The sequence below is a fragment of the Sceloporus occidentalis genome, unplaced genomic scaffold (assembly GCF_023333645.1).
Source record: "Sceloporus occidentalis isolate IW3139 unplaced genomic scaffold, rSceOcc1.0.p SCAF_31, whole genome shotgun sequence".
In the NCBI taxonomy this organism is placed as follows: Eukaryota; Metazoa; Chordata; class Lepidosauria; order Squamata; family Phrynosomatidae; genus Sceloporus; species Sceloporus occidentalis.
In genome coordinates, this window is record NW_028317011.1 from 2,274,592 (window position 1) to 2,296,244 (window position 21,653).

The 21,653-nt window shown below is 42.3% G+C and overlaps 1 protein-coding gene across 1 annotated transcript in view; it reads left to right on the top strand.

Moving 5' to 3' along the window:
* The window catches only part of LOC149298729 (staphylococcal nuclease domain-containing protein 1), a 356,956-nt gene that overhangs the window by 1,680 nt on the left and 333,623 nt on the right, over positions 1–21,653 (top strand). The window lies entirely within an intron of this gene.

Here is a 21,653-nt window from a genome sequence, read left to right on the forward strand (position 1 = left end):
CATTTCCTTTAATAATACTACATTTATTTTATGGCAAGTTTTCACTGTTATTATCATAAGAAAACAGATTAGAACCAACCTATTCTGGGAGCCACACACTTTGTCATGTTGCTTAGATTATTGAATCGTTGGCATTTTATCATCAATGTCACCAGGCCTGGACTGGGACAACAAATAGGCCCGAGCAGCCCATATTTATTTATTTATTTATTTATTAAAGACCACCCTTCATGTACCATCTTTGCATTTCCCCAAATCACTTAAACATTCATGATAGACACAAACACTTACTCACTCATTCACACAAATCATTAACACATATTCATTAATGCGGTCTCACAAATCATTCAAGCAATTCCTCCACACATGATTTCATTAATTCTCATACGCATTCACACACTTCATCCACACATTTACTCATTCATTCTTGTACGCATTCACACTACCCCCTCTCCCCATCCCCTTCTTATCTGCCCCTTCTAACTATGTTCCCCCTTATCACTATGTACCCTCTTCCCCATTTCTCAATATGTACCCCCTCTCACTATCTATCCCCTCTACCCCTTTCTATCTAACCCCTCTCCCCCCTCTGCCCCTTCTCACTGCACCCCCCACCCTTACCCTACTTACCTTGTTACCGGAGTAAGCAGCAACTGCGACCGGGTCCGGCACTTTAGGGGGCCGGGCAGCCCCCACCAGGGCTGGCCTTAGGGGTGCGCGGCCGCACAGGGCATAAATTAAAACATCGGGGTTTTTTTGTTGTTTTTTTTTTTTACTTTATTTAATGTCCTACATGTTAAATAAAGTTAAACAAACTTTATTTAACATGAAGGATGTTAAATAAAGTAAACAAAAAAAACCCCCCCGATGTTTTAATTTAAGCCCTGTGCGGCCGCACACCCCTAAGGCCGGCCCTGGTTGGGGCTGCCCGGCCCCCTAGAGTGGCGGACCTGGTCGCAGTTGCTGCGGGCTTAAGGGGTAGGTGCCCCTTATGCCCTGCGTTAATGTGGCCGCATAGGCCCAGTCAGTCCGGTCCTGACTGAGCCTATTTTAAGGTAGGGGCCTGCAGCTGCAGCTCCATCAGCCCCTACGTCAATCCGGCCCTGGGCCGCCCGGCCCACCGGGAAAATGCCCAGTACGCCCGATGGCCAGTCCGGGCCTGAATGTCACAGTTATATCCTGAAACACCACAGAACTGAAGCCCTGCGATGTCTGCTTGAAACATAACAAAGAATCCATCAAAGGACTGGGTTCCTCTAGGTTCTGCCTTTTTTACATCCTGGGGTATTAGAAATTATTTTGAGGCTTTAACTAGATCATTAAACCACAGATAGCATCATCTAACACCTGAGAGCTAAGAAACACATATCTGTTATACATGATATGATTCACCTTTCAGTCTTTGCTGTCTCCATCTTGGATTTCAGGTATTCCTCATCACAGGTCTTTTTATCATGACCCAATCTTAAAGCTTGGCTAAAAACATTACAAAACTCTGGCTTGTCGTGGTATCCCCAACTTTATTATGCCCCAGGGATATACTTACCCTAAAAAAGTAAAGACCTCTAGTTTTACAAAGGAGATAATGAATTCCAGACTCAGTCAGCCATCTGCCCCTATATATAGTATATACTGAGCGTAACAGCCCATATGATCAATTCACAATGTGAAGAATGGATTGATGCCTCGTGCATAGTCTTTTTTTAGTATCGAAAATTCCACTCTATGAGGTAAACAACAAGCAGTTGTGTCTTTATTGTGAAGGTCAAAGATTGGCACGTAAGGCCCTTAATTTTCCAGTACAATAGCCATTGTCACAAGGGGTTTCAGAAATACAGGTGAGGAACCCAGTATGCAGATATGGCACTGGTAACAAACACTGGAAGCTTTACGAATAGTCAGACAAGCCAGGTCAGGAGTGGAGAAGGCAGCGAAGTCAGGGACAAGCAGAAATCAGCAACGGAGAGAAAAGTCATACGATCCGGGTCAGGAGTGGAGAAGGCAGCGAAGTCAGGGACAAGCAGAAATCAGCAACGGAGAGAAAAGTCATACGATCCGGGTCAGGAGTGGAGAAGGCAGCGAAGTCAGGGACAAGCAGAAATCAGCAACGGAGAGAATAGTCATACAATCCGGGTCAGGAGTGGAGAAGGCAGCAAAGTCAGGATCAAGCAAAAATCAGAAACCTTCAGAAACACAATGGGAACAGCTCAGCCAGACCAATAATCGAGCACTGAATGGCAGTCAGTGCTCAGCTTTTGAATCTGCCGCCTTCCCCAAGCTCCGCCCCAACAGATGACATAACGTATCCACGTTACGTTGCCTCCAGGGAGGCGTACTATAAAGGAAGGGGCGTGGTTCGCCCGCGCACGTACTGCCCATCACCCGCGATGGGGACATTCCAAAGGACCTGCCACGAGTGCCAGCTGGATGCCTGTGCTGTGCTGCTGTTTTTTGAATTCTGAAGGCGCCTTTATAAGACCAGAGCTTGCCTGAGAGATCCATTCATTTTTCGCTGTGACTGCTTTGGCAACACTGCTGTGCTGCATCCGAGCGTTACAGAGAGAGATTGTTCTGTTCTGTGTGAGACTGGTAAGCCTTAGCCTGCCATTTCTCACTGTGTACTTCATCCTCACTTCAGTGCTACTTAATTAATATATTTAATAATAATAATTTGATTAATTTAATTTTTTTAAAATTAATTTGTCATCAACTTTAGTGTAAGTGCTGTTGAGTTGACAGTGCACCCAGTGCCTCAGTGGCACTGGGGTGCCCTTGCCCTGGGCTGGCACTAGTGCCTATTGCCTGTCCTGCTTAAATAAATTAAATAGAATTTATAAATTACAATTTAATAGAATCTATAATTTAATAGTTCATTATAATATTATATATATATATATATATTTGTCAGTCATATATATATATATACTATAGTATACTAGTGTAGAGTGTACTGTAGACATTCATCTACTAGTGTCTAATTTAAAATCAGTAATATTAATTAATATAATTAATAATTGAATTCATTATAAAATTATATATATATTTGTCAGTTATAGTTAGTAATAGTATACTAGTGTAGAGTGTACTGTAGACATTCAGAACATCTACTAGTGTCTAATCTAAAATCAGTAATATCAATAATTCTCTAATTCTTTCTTATCTTAATAGTTAATTAAATTAGCTATAAATAAAAGTAATAATATTAATTAATTACTACTAGCGTATAGTTCAGCTAATCTTATTAGTACTGGTGCTGCAGCTCTATAGTTTGTGCTTTGTTTTAGCAACAGTAAGAGACCAAGTCAATTTTTCTTAATTAATCTTTCATTTTATTTCATTTGTTTTGCTCACCTCAGTCCATCAGTGAAGTGAACTTGTTGGGCTAGTGAGTGCAGCCGCATAAGTGCTGTGTTTTTTTTTGATCAGCAAGCAGTGACGTTAACTGTTTTGCAAAGATTTTCTCATTTATTTTACATTTTATTTCAATTTTATTAAAAGTACCCTTAGTGTTTTGCTCACCTCAGTCCATCAGTGAAGTGAACTTGTTGGGCTAGTGAGTGCAGCAAGCAGTGAAGATAACCGTTTTGCTGTGACATTTTATTTTATTTCTAATTCTTTTCAAGAAAAATTGACTGTGACGAGCTGTACTAAGCAAAGCTTCAAGCTACTAGCTGTAGTACTAAAATAATTCTAATCTTCTTTAATCTTAATCTATAATATATTATAAATAATAATATTCTAATTCATAATCTATAATATAAGTAATTCTAATTCTAAATTCTAATTCATAATCTATATTCTTCTATCTATAATACATAATATATAAGTAAATTAGTTCTAATCTATTAATATTATATAACTTAATATTAATTAATAAATCATATACTGAATCTGATTTAACCTCACTTTAGCTTAGTGGGTTTGAGAGCGTCTGCCTAGAGGTAGACTTATAGTAAGGAAATATAGCTTTAGGCTAGCATAGTGGTAGGCTAAGCTCTTAGGCCCGTGTAAATTCAAATTAAAAATAAAATACTGCTAGTTATTAAATAGTTAATCTTGAGTTAATAATTTCAATAACTTTAGGATTTTGGCAGATTGCACACAGCACAGTGCAGTAGTGCATAGTTTTACTTTTTAAGCAGTAGCACTGAAGAGAACTTCCTCTAATTTTTTTGTCTTTAATTCGTTTTTCCTTTTTTTTATTTTTATTTTTTTATTTTTTTTTTTATAGTTTTTTAAACACTACACTACACTACACTACACACACAACACAAAATTTGAAATGGATCCTCCTTTTGGGACTAAGGAGGGACAAGCTCCATCTACCACCACCACCACCACCACCAGCACCACCACCAGCACCACGATGCAGCCTTTGCGTCAGTCTAGTCGGCCAAGTAGGCCAAGCTCTCGCTTATCATTTGGGGAAGCATTGCTTGAAGGATCATCAAGTAAAGGAAAGGCACCAAAAGCAGGCAGTAGTAGTGCGGCTAGGCCCACAAGCTCTATGGTTTTTTACGGAAAGCCTAAAGCACCAGAAGCACGTTCAAAGTTAAAGGGTAGCACAAGTAGTACCAGCCCAGTGACTAAAAAGAAGTGCCTTTTGCCCCAAGCAGCATCTTCCCCATCCACCAGCAGCATGCAAGGTACCAAGCAGAGCCAAATTAGCAGCAAGACTCAGAGGGGTCCCAAACCAAAGCGATCTCATTCCTTTGTAGGGAAAACCACCACCACCACCACCCCCGCCTCTACCACCACTAGTGCTGCGCCTACTGTTCCCACTGGTACCGCCACGCCATGTCCTCCTAGTACCTCTAGCAAGCCACCAAGTCCTTACAAAATTTTTGTAAAGACAGTTAGAGAGAGGGCTACACATAGTGGAACTCCACCTAGCGAGGTAGCAGAGGAGCCTGAGACTGAGAGGCCAAGTGCAGAGTCTATTCTTCCTGCTCGCACTACTACTAGTCACGAGTCTCACGACGATATCAGTCTTAGCTCCAGCCTAGCAGGAATTCCATTCGATCTGGCTAATGAAGAGCTAGACTATGAGCCAGAGGAAGTAGAGGAGATGAGTGGTCAGGAATCAGATTCCTCAGGGAGCAGTGTCCAAATGACTAGTGCACAATTTTCCCCTGAGCCTCCACCTTCTCCGCTACGATCATCACCATCACCAGCAGCAGCAGCAAAACCTAGCAAATCTAAAGCAATTAGCAGTCCCACTATGGCCAGTACTGTTACCACCAGTCCCACCACCACTAGTTCTGCCTCTGTTCATCCACCCCGAGCAGTAAGAGCAGCACCCAAGGCACACTCCAAGGCTATGCGCGCCCCAATTTGGGAGCACTTTGAAAATGTTGAAGAAGGGCGCTATGGAAAGTGCAAACATTGTGGGAAGCTAATAAGCAGAGGGAAAGTGTCTGGCCATTTTACCAGTGCTAGCATGAAGCATCACCTCAGCACTCAACACAACGCTGTGCTATTGGGGAAAGATGCAGAGGTAAAACTTAGTGCAGGCAGCATAGCTGGTGGCCGTAGAAAAACCCCAACAGCTTCTTCTTCTGAGCCAATAGCAGCAGCAGCAGCAGCAGCAGCAACTAGTGCTGGCAGCCAGAGACCAAGGCAGGTTGGAGCACTGCATGCCCAGCCCACCCTGGAAGAATTTGGGGCATTCCACTCCAAGAGAACGATGCCCAAACAGCAGGCCAATAAAGTAACGCGACTTATTGGTCAGTTCATTGCTGTTGGAGGGGCATCCTTCTCCATGATTGAAGGGGAGCCTTTCAAACAATTGATGGCGGCTGTGGCTCCACAATACACAGTTCCGTCACGTTCCACTTTCAGCAGGAACATTGTCCCCTCGCTGTATCGGTCCTGTGTTGCAGCAGTGAAAGAGGAGCTTTCCAAGGCTGCTGGTCAGTGTGTTCATTTCACTACAGATTTGTGGAGTGCACCTAGCGCCCAGCATGCCTTTCTTTCTTTGACAGCACACTGGTGGCAGCCCGGTGTGTCTAAGGAAGTTGCTGCAGCAGGCTACCGATCATTCCTTCTCCATGCAGAAGTGATGGATGAAAAGCACACTTCCCAAAATATTCTGCATGCGATTAGGAAAATGTTTAGCCTTTGGGTGGGAGCAGAGGCGGGCACCAATGTTGAAGTTGGTTTTGTGGTAACTGACGGAGGTGCCAATATGGTGAAAGCGCTGCGAGATGGTCATATTGTTGGTGTGCGCTGTGCAGCCCACATCATCCATCTTGTAGTGAAGGCAGCAATGTCAGAAGGAACTAATGTGGCAGCAGTAGTTCTGTCCCGCTGCAGAAAGATCGCTGGGCACTTTCACCATAGTGTTAAGGCTAGCCAACTTTTGAGGGAAGAGCAAGAGAGGTCAGGTCTTCCCGTACACTGCCTACGTCAGGATGTCAGTACACGGTGGAACTCCACGTTAGACATGCTAGAGAGGATTTTGGAGCAGCAGAGGGCAATCCATAATCTTGCCTCAGAGCACAATATTGGGATTACCTCTCCATTGAATAGGGAGGATTGGACAGTGATCGCCCAGCTAGTGGCAGTCCTTAAACCATTCAGGGATGCCACAGAAAATTTAAGCTCAAACACTGCCAGTCTGGCCCAGGTAATCCCAGTGTTCTCCCATCTAGGCAGCAAGATGGATGTGTTCCTTGGAAACCGTGAGGCTGTTCAAGGTGGCACTCTACATCCTGACGTAGCAGCCATAGTCAGGAAGCTGAAGGATCTGCTAAAAGTACACCTTCGCAAGCGAATGGAAGAGAGTCCCGAAATGATGCTAGCGTGCCTTTGTGATCCAAGAATTAAGGGAAAGCTAGCTTTGAAATTCAATGTTCTCAGTAGCTACCGGGAGCAATTGGTCAACAAGGTGCGTGACTGGCAGCGTAAAATGGGAATGCTGTCCGAGGAGGGTGAGGTGCAGGAGGAGGAAGAGATGATGTGGTCTGCTACCCCTAGCAGCAGCATCAGCAGCAGTGCCACAAGCAGCACAACACAGCTGAGTGGAGCAGCTGCGTTTTGGGAAGAGGCACTTGGCAGTATAGTTGGACCATCTGACAGAGCTAGCAGCAGAAAGGAGAGTAGTGCTGCTGAAATGGTCAAACTTTACCTCTGTGAAGTTCCTTCTGCTCCTAATGTTGATCCTCTTAGCTACTGGGATGAAAAGAAGAGTGTGTGGCCTGCACTCTCATGGGTTGCGCAGCAGCTTCTATCATGTCCGCCAACCACTGTTCAAAGTGAGCGCGTGTTTTCTATGACTGGAAACATACTGAGTCCACAGCGCTCACGCATGGCACCTCATCTGATGGAGCAGATTGCCTTTCTTAAATTCAATCTGCCCAAATTGGGTTACCCAGCTCTTAGCTTGGAAAGTTAAATTTTTTCTCTCTAATGTTTAAGGTAGTTTCTCCCCCTGGTTGCACTTGCTGCGGTGTGGCAATGCCTGCTACCTCCGCTGGTGTAGCCAATTTACGCTAGGGCCTAGTGTCTGAGCTCTGTAAGTCCGCTCCCAAACGCCTAGGACTGACAGTCTTTGGATGCTTTGCCCTGGGGTGAAACAGGTGAGTGGGTCGTCAATTGCCCACTCATTCACCTTTTTCCGTTTCCAACGCTGCTGCTGGTGGTGGTGCCAGTATCTTTTGCCAGTTCGCTTCCTGGCTGAAATCATGCCTCAGATGTCCCTAATGGAAAGGGTAGTTTCTCCCCCCTGGTTGCACTTGCTGCGGTGTGGCAACACCTGCTACCTCCGCCGGTGTAGCTAGCTTATGCTAGGGCCTTGTGTCTGAGTTCTGTAGGTCTGCTCCCAAACGCCAAGGACTGACAGTGCTTGGATGCTTTGCCCTGGGGTGAAACAGGTGAGCGGGTCGTCAATTGCCCACTCATTCGCCTTTCCCAATTCTGCTGCTGCTGGTGGTGGTGCCAGTGTCTCTCTTCAATGCCAGTTCGCTTCCTGGCTAGTGTCATGCCTCGAATGTCCCTGATGGTAAGGGTAGTTTCTCCCCCCTGGTTGCACTTGCTGCGGTGTGGCAACGCCTGCTACCTCCGCCGGTGTAGCCAGCTTACGCTAGGGCCTTGTGTCTGAGTTCTGTAGGTCTGCTCCCAAACGCCAAGGACTGACAGTGCTTGGATGCTTTGCCCTGGGGTGAAACAGGTGAGCGGGTCGTCAATTGCCCACTCATTCGCCTTTTCCAATGCTGCTGCTGCTGGTGGTGGTGCCAGTGTCTCTTCTCTGCCAGTTCGCTTCCTGGCTAGTGTCATGCCTCAAATGTCCCTTATGGTAAGGGCAGTTTCTCCCCCCTGGTTGCACTTGCTGCGGTGTGGCAACGCCTGCTACCTCCGCCAATGTAGCCAGCTTACGCTAGGGCCTTGTGTCTGAGCTCTGGAAGTCCGCTCCCAAACGCCAAGGACTGACAGTGTTTGGATGCTTTGCTCTGGGGTGAAACAGGTGAGTGGGTCGCCAATTGCCCACTCATTCGCCTTTCCCAATTCTGCTGCTGCTGCTGCTGGTGGTGGTGCCAGTGTCTCTTCGATGCCAGTTCGCTTCCTGGCTAGTGTCATGAATCAAATGTCCCTAATGGTAAGGGCAGTTTCTCCCCCCTGGCTGCCTCTGTCTGCGGTGTGGCAACGCCTGCTACCTCCGCCGGAGTGGCCAGCTTACGCTAGGGCCTAGTGTCTGAGCTCTGGAAGTCTGCTGCCAAACGTCTAAGACTGACAGTGTTTGGGTGCTTTGCCCTGGGGTGAAACAGGTGAGTGGGTCGCCAATTGCCCACTCATTCGCCTTTCCCATTTTTCAATGCTGCTGCTGGTGGTGGTGGTGGTGCCAGCATCTCTTCTCTGCCAGTTCGCTTCCTGGCTAGAGTCATGCCCAAAATGTCCCTAGTGGTAAGGGCAGTTTCTCCCCTCTGGCTGCGTCTGTTTGCGGTGTGGCAACGCCTGCTACCTCCGCCGGAGTGGCCAGCTTACACTAGGGCCTTGTGTCTGAGCTCTGGAAGTCTGCTGCCAAACGTCTAAGACTGACAGTGTTTGGGTGCTTTGCCCTGGGGTGAAACAGGTGAGCGGGTCGCCAATTGCCCTCTCATTCGCCTTTCCAATTTTTCAATGCTGCTGGTGGTGGTGGTGGTGGTGGTGGTGGTGGTGCCAGCATCTCTTCTCTGCCAGTTCGCTTCCTGGCTAGAGTCATGCCCAAAATGTCCCTAATGGTAAGGGCAGTTTCTCCCCCCTGGCTGCCTCTGTTTGCGGTGTGGCAACGCCTGCTACCTCCGCCGGAGTGGCCAGCTTACGCTAGGGCCTTGTGTCTGAGCTCTGGAAGTCTGCTGCCAAACGTCTAAGACTGACAGTGTTTGGGTGCTTTGCCCTGGGGTGAAACAGGTGAGTGGGTCGCCAATTGCCCACTCATTCGCCTTTTCAATGCTGCTGCTGGTGGTGGTGCCAGCATCTCTTCTCTGCCAGTTCGCTTCCTGGCTAGTGTCATGCCTCAAATGTCCCTAATTGTAAGGGCAGTTTCTCCCCCCTGGCTGCCTCTGTCTGCGGTGTGGCAACGCCTGCTACCTCCGCCGGAGTGGCCAGCTTACGCTAGGGCCTTGTGTCTGAGCTCTGGAAGTCTGCTGCCAAACGTCTAAGACTGACAGTGTTTGGGTGCTTTGCCCTGGGGTGAAACAGGTGAGCGGGTCGCCAATTGCCCTCTCATTCGCCTTTCCAATTTTTCAATGCTGCTGGTGGTGGTGGTGGTGGTGGTGGTGCCAGCATCTCTTCTCTGCCAGTTCGCTTCCTGGCTAGAGTCATGCCCAAAATGTCCCTAATTGTAAGGGCAGTTTCTCCCCCCTGGCTGCCTCTGTCTGCGGTGTGGCAACGCCTGCTACCTCCGCCGGAGTGGCCAGCTTACGCTAGGGCCTTGTGTCTGAGCTCTGGAAGTCTGCTGCCAAACGTCTAAGACTGACAGTGTTTGGGTGCTTTGCCCTGGGGTGAAACAGGTGAGTGGGTCGCCAATTGCCCACTCATTCGCCTTTTCAATGCTGCTGCTGGTGGTGGTGCCAGCATCTCTTCTCTGCCAGTTCGCTTCCTGGCTAGAGTCATGCCCAAAATGTCCCTAATGGTAAGGGCAGTTTCTCCCCCCTGGCTGCCTCTGTTTGCGGTGTGGCAACGCCTGCTACCTCCGCCGGAGTGGCCAGCTTACGCTAGGGCCTTGTGTCTGAGCTCTGGAAGTCTGCTGCCAAACGTCTAAGACTGACAGTGTTTGGGTGCTTTGCCCTGGGGTGAAACAGGTGAGCGGGTCGCCAATTGCCCACTCATTTGCCTTTCCCATTTCCTTTTCCATTTCATTATTTTCCTTCTGATACACAACCAACCAAACATAACACACACAATAACACATATAACACATATAACACACAGTGACATCACACATAACACACATACACACACACTTACAATGCACAAAACACAAGGACCTTTTCCTTGTTATTTGCCCTGGCCTTCACTCACTAATAGCATTACATTAACACTATAACTCACACTTCACCCTATAACATTTTTCCATCCACATACCTGCCAACAGACCCAACTTTTTCAGGGACAGTCCTGCTTTTTTCCAGTCCTGTCCCATCTAATTTAGCTAAACTAGGTATGCAAAATGCAAATACACATAGGTAGTTATAGCTCGGTAGGTAACGCTACTATAAACATTTAATAAATATAATCAAGTACTAAATAATAAATCTAACTTTAAAATACATTTAAATAAACCCCTATTTTTTTTAAAAAAAAAACATTAAAATTAAATTATTATTATTTAGACATAATCCATCTTTAACCAAACCAGTGCACTGCTACTAATCTTAAACATAACCGTACATTAACCCTAAGCTATTTTTTAGTTCTTGTCCAACATTTTTCCATCAGCATACCTGCCAACACACCCAAGATTTTGGTGGACAGTCCTGCTATTTTCCAGTCCTGTCCAATAAGTAAGTTGGGTTGTTGCAAAGTATGCCATTGTAAATAGGTAGCAAATGTTAGGCATGTAAAGTGGTCCAAAATCAATTTAAAAATGTAAAATATTCCCTATTCTTTTATTAAACATCTATGGACAGTACACCTCGGTATGTGTGTGCAACTCTATTGGTCGTTTCGGCAGGGGGCTCGCCTGCCATCAACGAATGAAGTGCATTCTGCAGTTCTGCAATTCACTCGTTGATGCCAGACCAGCCCCCTGCCGAAACGACCAATAGAGCTGCACACACGTACCTTCACGGCAGCTGCTGCTGCTGTGATGTGTTATTAACCCCGTATTAACCCCTGCTAGGCAACCAGGAGGAAAACGAAGATTAAACGAGCACGAAGAATGTCCGCGAATATTCGCCCGAAGAGAAGACAGGAACGGGCGAATATTCGCGGAATACGAAGATTTTTTTTTCCCCGAAGACGAGCACGAAGACGAACACGAAGAGCCCCCTGGTGCCCAAGTCTATTGGACACTATATAAAAAGTACTAACCATTCAATTGTGGACCCCTGCAAAGCACCTGTGGATTAATACAGAATTTTTTTCTCACGTCCATATAAATTCATTCCGACCTACTACAACTGACTATATTGACATAGCAATATTCCAGTGGAATTCCTATCATAACAAACTTTGGGAACTTACCAAAACTTGGGAACAGAAAAAAACATCCTATGTTTAGATGTTTTTTCTATATGTTTATTACACTGCGGTCTGTTATCTTGCAGCTTGTTTGGCATAAGAATATCCTAGGAGTCTTTAGTTTTCCATACTTGCACATCCTTTTCATACACAATGAAATTCTGCCACTAAGCAGCATATGGGTATTACATGCTTCCAATGTATACAGTCAGCCCAATTTTACCCGTAGAAAAAAGTAATTGCAGGTCACACAGTTGCTATGTGTCCTATGACATGCATCACGTTTAATTTGACTTCTTTCTTTGAGTTGTTGATGTTGACGGAGATTGTAGAACTGCTCTTATTAAATGGGAAATCAATGCTTTATATAAATTCCTCTTACTAAAATGACTGCAGTGGGAGATAACTGCTAGGTAGCCTTGTCATTTCATATAGAATAAGTTCAAATGTATATTATGGATAAAGAGAAGGAAATGTTTTCCTGGAACTCGTACAAAATCTGCTGTCGCCTTAATATGTACCTTAGTATATACATACAGTTGTACAGAGAAAGAATTGATATGCATGCTATGCTTTATTTTACAACTGTATAATATGAACCCATTCTTCAATTGACCCATTTGTATTATAGCCAAGATTTTCCACAATTTATGTTGATTTCATCTTGTAAATCTTTTTGTGGGGATATGATAAACCTTTACAAATACTTTCAAAGCCAATACAGAGATCTTTTGGAGATCTCTTTATCAATCATACCTTCCAGACAACACAAGGCCATCCCAACATGAGGAGCTTTTGACTTAAACATAGAGAGGATTTTTTTTACCGTTAGAATAGTTAAATTGTGAAATAGATTGTCATTTGAAGTTGTTTTGGTCAAGTCAATTAATATATTCTAAAAATGTTTGGATGTTTTCTTGATATGAAATGCATACAAGGTTATCACGAGTAAAAGTAGATAAGGTAATGTTGATCCACTGTGAGTCCGACTCCCTTGAAGTCAAGAAGGAATTTTTTTCCCCTTGAGATGACATTACTGTCTCAGTGGGTTTTTGCCTTCTTCTGGATCAACAAGTTTGTGGAATGGTTGAACTCGATGGACTATATGTCCTTTTCAGTATGTAAATGATAGAGAAAACAAATTACCATACATGATAAGGTTTGAGACCTTGAGGTTTTAGACCCTAAAATACCTTCTGCTCATGTTCTGTACAGAAGGTGGGATTAAGGTGATATACCTTCCCACCTTCCCACAAACAGGTGCGAAACTGGACATTTCCTTGGCAGGCTAATGACGATTACATTGCAATGGTTTATCTTGTTTTGACATATCTTTTCAGATGACAAAATAGACTACTACCAACTCTCCCAAGCAATTTGTGAGCCTGTCTCACTGCCCTGTGTTTTCTTAAGAGAATGGGAACTCATCTTTGGTGATGAAGTTGTGAAGGGGCATGAGATCTGTACAGTCCAGGGTAGGCAACAGAGCACCGTAAAACCAGGCCATTGGGCAATCAGACTCCCAGATGTGCTGCTGCTCAATGGACCTTGCATCGCTGATTTCCCCAACTGACCCATCCACACTATGGAGAACTGTACTTATGGTGTTATCCTCAATTCGCAGACATTTCAGGTATAGCAACTCTTAATCCAAAATGGTTGTCCACTAGGTGGTTGTGTGTCTCATTTACCTCTAATTATTCCATTACGAGTTCCATGACAAACACAGGAGGTGTTTCATTCAAGGGTATACATAAGAAAGGGATCTCAGTTTCCCCCTTTCTAACAGTCTTGTATAGGCTATTATAGTTTTTTTATTAAATAATGCCAAGCTTTAAAGGTCAATTCACTTACTATGCAGAGTTCAATCTCTATTGGCAACTTAAAGCTCATCATTAAAATTGGGACCAGATGGAAATGTCATAGCCAGAAAACACACACTTTGGAAAATTTATATTTAGATTTAGCTGTTTTTTCTAAAGCGTAAGTATAGTTGCGGGCCTCCAAACCTCCTTGGCCAGCCTACCAGAGTGCCTCGTGTTTAATGAACAGGTGTAAATGTTGTTGCAGGAGACTGTTCACTAGTAAGCGTGTCATCTAGCTTCATAGTCACATCAGTACTCATACCCCTCCAGGTGAGAGCAGCATAGCATGTGTCACTAGACTGATAGGAGCACCTGATGAGGTTGTGTTACACTTATTGATTGTGTATTCAAACAGTTTCAACAAAACTCAATCTTAGTAAAGATAGTTTGAGCATTTACCACTTCATCTGCGAGGAGCTACCATAATGATGGAAAATGGTTTATTTTTTGTTTTGTGGAGTTCCCCACTGTGCTAGTAAAATGTTGAAATTATTTAGTAGTACTCAATGTTCCTGGGAGCTATTAAAGTGATTGCGTCAACAAACTGAAGCACAACCCATACAGAGGTATTATCAAGCCATAGCTCTTCTACGGCATCAACTGCTCTGGTAAATTTAACATCTTTAGAAGTAAATTGAAATGATGTTTTTAGAACTAGTTAATACCCGATCAGAAATAATTATTTAATTATGTCTTATTTTGCCCCATTCATACTATTTCAAGGAATACATAATTTTTATGTGACGCAAAAGCAGGCAAAGGTAAGTTGGAAGTCACTGTTGCCATTGGAATTGAAAAAAAAAGTTTATTAGAAGTGCCTGTGTTTCTTTTGAATGCAATCAAGTCTCCCAAGGAAGGAAGGAATCAAATGGCAAATCTACTTAGGTTTATTCTAAACATGTTAAAGCACTCAGTTACTGTTTTGTCAGCACATTTAAATCGTTTCTGTCCCTAGGCAGCCAGCAGCACTGATCTCCTTGTGATCAGCAAGCATTGTTCCAGACGGCGCTCACTTTGTTGAATGACGAATATAACTGTCATTCTGCGTTTAATGCCAGCTTTCATGATAATAATAGTAGTCATTCAACCTTAACAGAGTAAGGAGTAACACCAGCATATGCCATCATAACAAAACATATTCCGGGATCACATTGTTCACAGTTCCTATTTCACAAATACCAACATATGGATATTAAGACCCAGATTTGTATTGCAGCATAGACCGCCATTACTCCTTATTGACATTTGTCATACAACAATTCCAGTGTGGATGGCAGTTGAGAATGTATCACTCAGTTCACAGCATAGATAGCTTACAGGGAGGATTAAAGGTCCATACATCACTGACACTCAGTATTGCCAGCCTGTTATAGATAAAAATAATTATGTATGAAATATTACTTGACAAATGTCGGTCCTGAGCAGCATAATTCTGGGTTCCTGTGATCAGATATCATACATGTAATATCATACAAGTAAAAATTGTTTATTCAAATTAACTTTGAGTTTTCTATATCTATGCAGCCAGACTGCCAACTCTTATTTTTGCACTTTATTTGTTTTATGCTTGTTAAAAAAATATATACGAAACTATTTAGTTATATTAATGCCTGAAGTAGTGTTCCCAAAACACTGGTTTTACATTATAATAGATACAGGTCTAGGAAAATAAAATACTTTATAAGGGGAAGACTATATAAAATGTGATATACTAATGCTCATTCTTACCTTACTGGTGAATGACAAGATCCCGAAGAAATGTACCTTCCATGACACGGCCTATAGAGTTAATCTTATTTGCAAATTTGGTGATTCACTGCTACTTTTTTTGCTGTAATGATCTATTGGGTTTCTGCATGGTCATGTCAAATGAAAACTCTTTAAATAGCCCAGTTTAAACAATCAATAAATACAGTAGCCATTAAACATCATCTATTGTGTATGTCATAGAAAATGGTAAGTGTTGTGGTGCTGTTACCTCTAAGGTGCATTATCATATAAAAAATTGTAAAATAAACCTATATGTCATTTTATTTTCTCTTCAATGTTCCTTGTCACTTAAAACTGCATTAAAATGTTTATAGAGTTGTTTAGCACAGAGTCATGTCATTCTTCCAAAGCCTTCCTCTATGTATTACATCACAGCAGTCTGACCTCCTACAACCATTCCCAGTCCCCTTTAAACTAGAAGACCTCCAAGCGAACACCTTCTCTGTGATGTCGGAAATTAGCAACAGGCAGAGCAGATGGGGACAAAATAGTTTGATCAAGAAACTATAGAAAACATCTACTTTATTTTAAAACAATAATACGTTTATTTAACGTGTATATATGAATGGCACATAATTGGTGTTGGCTGTGCCACTAAGAGACTAAGATTTCAGATTTGTTAACATTTATGGATGCCATATTTGTGATATGTGCAAAGGTGTATTGTGTGTACTTTAGTGTGCAATGCTCTTCTCCTATACCCACTGTCCTTAGCAGTGCGTTGTACTGCAACCAACATCTATACACAGGCAACGTTTAACAATTTAGCGGGAGCTTATATAGGTGACTTGGAAAGATTGTTGCTAGTTTCCATCCTAATTAGCTATAATCAGGATTCTCTGTAGCAACGGCACATTCTAACATTGTTTTGTATTATTTCTTTAGTCTAATTGGTGGTAAAGGTGTTTGGCCGTTCTCATGGTGTACGCTGTGGTGTGATTAAGTGATACGGTCACTTACTGACTTAATTACCTTTTTAACCAGTTCTATATCCCTAACATATAACAAATGGTTAAAACTACGGGGAGAGCAACAGAGTAAAGCATCTCACAGCGGCTACAATAGAAGCCAAAACGTCATTAATTTAAAATAGTACTGTTACAGTATCTCATGTAGCTACAATAAATATGTTGGCTCTTATTGCCACTGTTATATTAACAATGCTGCTCTCTCTGCAAAAGAAAAGCATAGATTTGGATCTGTGTGTATATCTAGCATTGTAGCATGAAACAGCCCTAAATCAAGCTATTAAATTCAAAGGTGGAAGAACAAAAGCCATGAAAAGATTTGCTCCCTTTAACCCCAAAACCTGACTTGTTTCAATGAGTAACTTAAGGTTTTACGTAAAATATAGAGCAAGATGAGAGTAGGAACATAAGCATACTTATTTATTGTAGGTGCCGTGAGATACTGTGCTGCTTAAATTAATCACCTTACACTGTTGCATTCCCCATAGTTCTAACATTTTCATATTAATTCATTTTCCTTTCATTTTGGTCTCCAATAACATTGTGTTTTGAGGAATTGACCCCCCTTCTTTTTTTATTTTTTTTTACATAGAGCAAGTTTGTTTCCCATCAGAAAGTGGTGTCATTGTGTTTGCATTTTTTTTAAGAATCATCTTGCATTAATATATTAATACCTACTCTCCCATTCCAAATTAGGGTGCTATTTGCCCTATAGATGTTCCTAGAGCCGGGGTACAGTTATGCATTAACAGGTAATGTATAGATGTTCAACCGTCAAGAGAGCAATATTTATTTTAGAAATTGCTTCTTTTAGGACTATAGTTGCAAGAAAATGTATCTGAAACACAAATAAACTTCTGTTTATTTTTAGTATTGACTCTACCCACACTTCCCACCTCACAAATGGCTAGTTATGATGGCATGATAATGTATTACATCCAAAAAAAAGCTTTTTAAAAATAATTTATGGAAGAAAGCAATAACCAATTCACAGTATGTAGTGCTTTACATCAAATAATAAGCAATGCTAAAACAGTTCTTACGGAATGAGTTATGTGAAATAAAGCCTTTGGCTGGAAAGCAGTGTGTAATGCAAAGCACAGAAGGGCTTACAGAGATGGAACCCGCTGCATTTCAATTCATTAATTTACAAACTATCTACATATAAAATGTGACAAAATGATTACATTTATTTGAAAGATATACTCCAGCCATCATATGTATAGATGTATATGTCAGCTTAGTGTGACCTTTGAAATTAACTTTTTTTCCCCATGCAAATTTGTGGGTGGACTCATTGATCAAGTCCCCTCTTGGCATTTGCGCTTACCCCCAAGCTCCTTAGCATGCAGGAGATGCATTGAGCCAAATGTCAGCCCGCTCTGGCTCACATGAGATTTCCAGTGGGCTAACAAGACCCCATGCACATACACAGAAAGAGCGCCCATTTATTTCAGGTAGATCACTTTCCTGGTAATTCCTTCAAGAAGCCAAACTGGATCGCCATTGCCTTGTCAGGGTACATTTTTCCTCCATAAAACAGAATAAGTTGTATAGTTTTTTTAGGGTGACCAGAGGTTGCTGCTTGCAGACACTGATGCGGTCAGATGGTCACTCATCACTACTGTTCCCATCTGTTTGTGAGCCAAAATGAGTGATCCTTGCTGCAGGAGCAGAGAGAAAGGATCGCTCTATCGCTCCATCAGTCCCTGGTCTCAGCTGAGACACCTACTGACGATGCCCACACTACAACCTATCTCAGCAGATACGCTTCATTTTCTGAAAATGCTAAGGGAAACAAAATACATTTAGCTTCTATCAGAGAAGCCAAAGTTATTTTAAAAGTTTTCTGTCTAAACACTATTTCAGCCATTTTTTTCAAGTTTGGTTCGTGGGGCCAATCCTAGGGTTTCTGGCTCACTAAGCACCAAGTGACAGAGGATGTTATTGCTAAATGCCAGCATGGAACAAGTTCATTTTAGCATGGGCATCCAGAGGGGGCAAGAGGAGGCACTTGTCCCCCCACACACAAAAATTCAAAAAGGTCCACTGGCAGCACGGGAGGGGGCAACAGTAGGATGTTTAGAAAAGGCTGACTTGATATAGAGTGCAGAAATAAACACCTTTTATTTTTTTAATTAATTCTGTACACCCCTTGCTGTCAGAGGGCTGCTCTTTACCTCTAGCTGGTATCCCCCTTCACTCTGGTAGCTACTTCTTCACAGGGCAGACGCAGAGTTTGCAGGCTGCAGGCACAAGATTATTCAAGTTTATTTCAAGTTTGTATTCCAGGTAAGATTAATGAATACTCTAGCTGTCTGTACTATATTTCCCATGGGTCTCAGCTAGTCTAGTATGTAAAGTATCATGGGGAAGTGAGTACTCAACAACTAGAGTGTCAGATGTTAGCTTTTATATCATTATGGATTGGTATGGCAGCTGCTGTAGAATGCACATCTCATGATTCTCAGCCATCCATTTGGTTGGTTGAACATCATGAGAAATGTAATAATAGCAATTCAAGCGCCAAATGTTACCGCAAGATTGTTACTGCTGCAAATCTATCAAGTGTCCTATTTTAGTTCTAAGCCTTTTTTACTCCAGTCTAATGATTATTCTAGGAATAGTAGCTGGTAACTGCTGATTGGGCTTTGAGACGCTACACTAAGTCTACAGTACAAACACTAAGTTGACTGCATCTACAATGATATTCAGCAGACATATTGCTAGTTGAGCTTTTTGGGAATTATAGTTGTGGTGGTATACACACTAACAGCAACGTCCGTTATATACAGTCACCACTGAAATTGTAGACTGGAGTAGTTGTGGCTAATCTTTACCACCCCAGCTATTGTAAACTAAGGTTCTCATGTTGTGCATGATCATGATGGTCTGTAGCTACTATTACCGTGGTCAAATAATTTTGGATAACTAACATTTGCCTCCCTCCAGGAAACCCCTATCCTGGGCCAACAAAGGTAGGCTATGGGGATGAAGTAAGGAGGTATCATTGTGGGAGAGGGGAAAGGTGGGGTGATATCTTGCCCCTGGAAAAATCCCGGCATTTAAGGGAGATTTATGATCTCCTGGCTAACAGGGTCTGCAATATTTAAACGCTTTAAAATGGTATGTAGTATAACTCTCTTCGTACACTGTATTTCATGTGGACCAACAAATAAACTTTTACAAAAAAAAGAAGGGAGGCGAAAAGGATGTCTTGGATGGCACATACCTCTTTTCACTGTCGCTATTTTTTTTTTCAAATAATGAACAGCTAGTTAGGAGGGTCAGTTTCTATAAGAGGGTCAGCGGAAGTACCTGGATAACGGAGCTGATACCAGAAGAAAGGAATGAAGAAAGAAGACAGAAAAAAGAAGACAGAAGTACAAGAAGAGGCAAAGAGACAGGGGCGTGGAAGCAGTCAGCATAGAAGGTAGGGAGACACTGAGAAACAGAGTGTAAGCAAAAGTGAGAGTGTGAGACTGAGTGAGAGCAACGAAATGCAAATGAAAATTTGGAGCTCTCTGATACATTTTCCTCGGGGGGCCCTCCTCCTACAGCTGTAGTTAATTCAGTTTCACATCTTTAATCAAATAATGTATGCTTAGCACTGTTATTCTCCAGAAATACATACAAGTATCATGTAACTGGTGAGGTGTATCATGCATTGTGGTTCTCCTTCCTGTTCCCCAGCATGAACTCTGTGTGGTACACAACCGAGCACGTCCAGGACACATGGGCATCAGGTACTAGATGCTGTGGTTGGCATCATTGGTGTTCCTATGTTAAAGTGGCTAATTTACCTGGCATAAGTATACATCTCCTTCAAGTGGTCTCAGCAGATGTCCTATTCCTTGGGTATTAGAAATATTGTTTAACCTTTGCCTGTCTGGCTTGATAATGAACTCTGTGTCTGCATTCTCATTTGGGCTGTTGCTATGGGTTCCTAATAGATTTCTGGTTTGACTTTGGCTTATCAGTTGACATTGATTCTGCACTCTCTATTGTACTGCTGATATCTCCAAATTGGACCCTTGGCTTGTGACCGCTCTCCATATTCGGCCTACTATATCATTGATCATATGTTTTTGACATTGCCTGTTTCTAGACCTTTCTACCTTGAGTCTTTTCCTTGTGTGGCCTTGCTTCACTATGCACATGATCCTCAGCCAACCAAAGACACTGCTCAGAGTACTTACAATGCTGTTTACAAATGTTTGATTAATACAAATACAACAATTTGCAGATTAGTTTTTTGTCTATACCTAGACATATACTGAAATAAGAGTATTGGTAATGTGTGTGATAATTAGACTGGCTTAGAATTTGCTAAATTGCTCATATTCTACTCTAAATTTCACTTTTAAGAACATAGGACATGCATAATTGAAATCACATCCCTAACTCATAATTATTATATAAAATTAATGCTTGTTTAATGGCTTTGATGGTTCCCTATTTCTTTTCATTCAATAATATTTCTTATTCAGGCATTGAAAGGCTCAGAAAGTACATGACTAGAAAACCAAGATGTATTTAGTTTGCTATATCTCTCCCAGTAATGTTAGGAAGCAGAATTTATTACCCATTCATGTGAAGAGGAATTGTTGCCCTCGCAGTTTGTGGCAAATATATATGCTGTATACAGTTTTATAGATATATATAGCTACTTAGCTTGTGCTTTTTGTTTGTCAATCATTGCCTTTTTTTGGAAAATTCAGCTCATGGAAGCAGGGATTCGTGGCAGCACATGGCAAAGCCAGTACTATACAATAATTTTCCTTTCCTGAGGTTATCTCCTTTCTCTTTTCCCTTACGAAGTCTACTTGAATCATTCAAGCAACTTAGCAACAATGATAAAATAATAGGGAGGAATAATAACACACATCCTGAGAATTCAGTTAAGATGTCTTACCTGAAGTATACACAAAAGACATTTCTTTTCAGTATGTATCATTTGCTTATTTTATCATGCTAATACCATCACATAGGTTTATTCAGAGTAAAGATCTGTAAAATTGCTTTAGCAAATGCTAATTTTCCAAAGTGACAGCCCCAGCATACATTAAAAAGAAATCCAACAATATTGGGCAGAAATCTTTGATCTCATCAGTCTTCTGATCCCCTTTACTATTCCGAACTGGATCAAAGTAATTCTTCTAGACATTTTCCCTGAAGACCTACCTGCTCCTCATCGAAAGTTACTTATCCATTCTTATTGCAGCAAAGACTTGTATTGCCAAAAAGTGGAAGTCTAGCTCCCCTCAATCAATTCAGGAGGTTTTATGTTTGCTCACAACAACTCGAATTTATAAAGAGATGACCCATAATCAGAAACGATACTGCTCATATTTTTCAACAAACCTGGGAAGGCTGGGACGAATTTTAT